The sequence below is a fragment of the Elephantulus edwardii genome, unplaced genomic scaffold, assembly GCF_000299155.1.
Source record: "Elephantulus edwardii isolate Elephantulus edwardi_28Jun2011 unplaced genomic scaffold, EleEdw1.0 scaffold00273, whole genome shotgun sequence".
Taxonomy (NCBI): domain Eukaryota; kingdom Metazoa; phylum Chordata; class Mammalia; order Macroscelidea; family Macroscelididae; genus Elephantulus; species Elephantulus edwardii.
Genome location: NW_006400023.1, coordinates 602,307 through 606,607, shown reverse-complemented (window position 1 = coordinate 606,607; position 4,301 = coordinate 602,307).

Here is a 4,301-nt window from a genome sequence, read left to right as displayed (position 1 = left end):
CTTTTTGGAGCATCATTTAACATCCACAGAACATAGTTGTCCATTTTTGCCTCTTCTTTATTATTCCTTTGTGCCAGTAATCATTAAGTTTTTGTCTCTCCCTTCAAAAACCTCAAACTCAGTACCCACTCATAGCTGCCCTGATAGTGGATTTTCACATGATGTAAATCACACAGGTAGAGATTGCCTGTCTTTCTTTTGCAGAGCAGCTGGTGGATTCAAACCCTTGCCTTTGTGTTAGCAGTGCAACTTCCTACCCACAGGTGGCCTATTGGGCAAGGAGTTGTACTGCCAACCCAAAGGCAGGCAATTTTAATCCACCACTGTTTTATGGGAAAAAGATAGGAATTCTTCTCCAGTGTGATTTACAGCACTTGAAAACCCACTGGGGGGGTCAGCTGTGAGTCAGATCTGACCAGGCAATATTGAGTTTGAGTCTGTCCCTTATGATGCTATAATATTAATCAATATTGCATGTCCATTATGTACCAAGTCTATATTAATATTTTGTACATATTCTTTTTACTTCTCATATAATCCTATGAGGTCATGCTATGCCTTTTTCTGAGATGAAAGAACCAATAAGTGGTAAAGTGATTGAGTTTACCCAGTAAGTATCTCCTAGAACTAGAATTTAAACCTATGTCATCAGATTTAGGTTTCCAACACTCACATTCTTTTCACCACACTATGCCACTGTGATGTGAATTTATCTCCCTCTCTATTTTGTTAGCTTTATTTGTATTTTTAATGTTCAAACTGTGCTTTCTCTCAACATATTCCAAGTCCTAGGTGAATTTATATGCAGAAATTATTGGAGAGCATCAGAAAGTCTATATAATGGGACAGGAGTGAGCTGAGGAGGGTGGAGTTAGTTCATTCATTCATTCATTTAGGGGACAGACCAAGGAATTCTGTGATTTGGTACTTTAATGGCCAGAAGACACAAATATCAAAGTTTTATATCAAACTAGATATCTTCTTGGATAAGTAGAAGTCAAGTACAATGGGTAAGTGCTCAGCCTCTAAACAAGATGTTATTATTTTAAACCCTCCAACTGGTAGAGAGGAAAGACCTTGCGATCTGCTCCTGTAGAGATTGCAGCCTAGGGAAGCTCTGTGGAGCAATTCTGCTCCATTTTGTTGGGTTGCTTCAGGGAGCTCTGGCGGCCTAGTGGTAAAGAGTTATGCTACCAACCCAGACAGGTGATTTCAATTTACCAGCTGCTTTTCAGGAGAAAGATGGGCAGTTTCTTCCTGTGCAATTTGCAGCCTTTGAAATCTCTTTGGAGGGATTTCCAAATAAATGGTGCATATCAACACTACCACCGTGAGTTGGAATTAACTCCATTGTACACAACAACAATAGGTTGTTGTTGTTATGTGCCATTGAGTTAGTTGCCTGCGATTCATAGTGACCCCTATCTGTAACAGCTCTGAACTTTTCTCTATCTCGAACCAATTTCATTGTGTTTTACACACCCACCCCTAGTACCCCTGTCACTGAGTTAATCCATCTCATCCAGGGTCTTCTTTCTGTGCTGTCTCTCCACCCTTCCAAGCGTGATGTCCTGTTCTCGCAGCATACTCAAAGTATGTGATGCAGAGCATTGAAATCCTTGTCTCCAAGGAGCAGCCTGATCTCACCCTCTCTCGGACAGATTTATTTGTATATATTATATTTCTATATTTTAATCAGTGCTCTTCTTTAGTACCACAATTCAAAGACACCAATTCTTCTTCTATCATTCTGAGTCGTTGTCCAGCTCTCTGACATATAGCAAGTAATTGTGAAGGCTTGCATCAAGAGCACTTCAATGTCTAGACTGATATTGTTGCCCTTCAGTTCTCTCGAGAAGTCCCTGACAGCAGATTTTTCCAATGCAATTCATCTTTTGATTTCTAAGAATGTTGATTGTGGAGCCAAGAAAGCTGGAGCTGTTAACAACCTCAAGTTCTTCACTATCTATCATGATGCTGCCAATTGGCCCAATAGTTAAAAATCTTCATTTTCTCAGTGTTCAGCTTCATTCAGTACATATAGGAGGCTACAGTTCTTAACACACAACCACAATAGGTAGCATTCAGATAAATGAATAGAAAGTTCTGGGAAATAGATCTTGACTTTGTATAAGGAGAGACTTTTTAAATCTCAGAATTTTTCAAACAAGAAAAACAATTATCTTTGGGGGGAATGAGTTCCCTATCATTGCCTAAAGAATTTCCAACTGGTTTGAACCTGAGTAATCAACAGTTAAGTATCCTCAAATGGCAGTTGTGTTTCACACTATTCTTCATTCACATTGTGTTTCATACGTTCATTCCCATGCATTGTTGTTGTTGTTCTTGTTATGTACTGTCAAGTTGCTTGTGACTCATAGTGACCCTATGTCCAATTGCCCTAAACCCTGCTCTATCCTGAGCCAACATTACTGTCTCTGACACACCTACCCCGATTACCCCAGTAACTGAGTCAATCCTTCTCATAGAATGTCTTCCTCTCTTGCGCTGTCCCTCCACTCTCCCAAGCATGATGTCTTTCTCCAAGTACTGGTCCCTCCTTGCAACATGTCCAAAGTATGTCAGATGAAGCTTCAGAATTCTTGCTTCCAAGGAGCAGCCTGGTTTTACCATCTCTAGGATGAACCTATTTTTATGTTTTATAAAATTAATTGCCATTGGACTATGTCCATCATTACCTTGTCTTTTCAGGTTCAACTCAGAATTCTTTTAATCAGATCATCTTTCCATTGCATTAGTTTGCATTGTTACTGAGAGATGAACATGAATCAAGGATATTTTAGAGGAGAGATAAGTAGAAGTACCTTGGGGTGAAAAAGGAATAAATGTCCCTTTCAGCTCAACAGACAGCAATGATTCTGTGATCCAAGTAAATTTACCTGATTTCATTCAGCTTAATTCAGATGATTATTTTATCAAAGCAGTTTAGTAACTGCAAGGGTAACAGGATTAGAGTTTCACTTTGTGGAGTGAATAGGAGTATAATACTTGCATCTCCATGTCCCAGTTCTTGTTGACACAGTTGACAACTTGGCTTTTTATTTTATTTCATTATTTTTGTGTGAGTGTACCATCAAATCAGATCTGATTGGTACAGGAGGAGATTGTCCCTCCTTCCCCGGCAGAGCATCTGGTGGATTAGAACTGTGCGCTTCTGGGATTGTAGTTGCAGTTCCTTGCCACTAGGCCACCAGAGCTCCCCGACAACTTGGCTTTTCACCTTTATTATTGAAAAGGATTTTTATCTTTATTATTCCTATGCTTTAAAATAACTGGTCATAGAATCACATTAAGAGCTCTGTGGTGGTCTTCAGGAAGACCATATTCTTTGTCTCATTGTTACTAGGCAATGCAGTGGTCTCAAAGATAATTTATATATCTGTAATTACTTAATGTGTCTTCCAGGAGTTGTGAAAGGATAAGAGAACTCCCCTCAATGCAGGAGTTATTGACAAATCATAAATTAAAGGATTTAAATTACAATGGATTGTCCCTCCCTTTTCCTACCCAATGGACTCTGAAATGCATTATGTCGCCATATGGCTCCTGGGCTACTGATGTGGGTCAGGCTGTCACGATTCTAGGGAGCAGCCCGTTGAGATGTATGACGGAGGCTGTAGGAGTGAAGGGGAGTTGGAATTTGTGGTCAAGTGATTTCCTACAGGAGTTTAGTCATCTCCCAGGGAGTTGCTGTTTTGGGTTTGGAAATTTTCCAGGTTGAATATTTTCTTGGATTTCTTGGCATAGTTGAAGCTGATGTTCCTGCCTAGCTATCTAGTGGTAGAGCCATATCTGACATGAGCAGCATTACTCACAGCTTGTGTTTGCTAGACAATGGACAAGGGAGTTAATGTTAGTGCCAGGCAAAATTTTCAAGGTATCTTTAGTGCTTTCTTTAGAGTTGTTTTCCCTGTCCCCCCACCCCAGTCTCTTCACAAAAGTGCACAGATGTTCACATACATAAAGAAAAAGATAGAGAAGAGTGACATGAAGACAGAGACAATAAAAGGAGGAAAGAAGTACCTAGGAGTATTAGAGTGAATAGAAGCATTAACTTTTTACAGATAAAAGCATGTATATTGGATTGCCTTTCATCTTTTATCTATCTATTGTACTTATTGTGAGCTGTCCATTGTTAGTTTCACTAAAATGTACAGAAGGGAAAACTAGAAATGGACAGCAAGGTTTGAAACTAAAAATAGAATCCAAGGAGACCTGTGACAGAGGGGTGGGCTCATGTTATTCTGGGTATTTCAGATACACAGACCACTGGAAATATA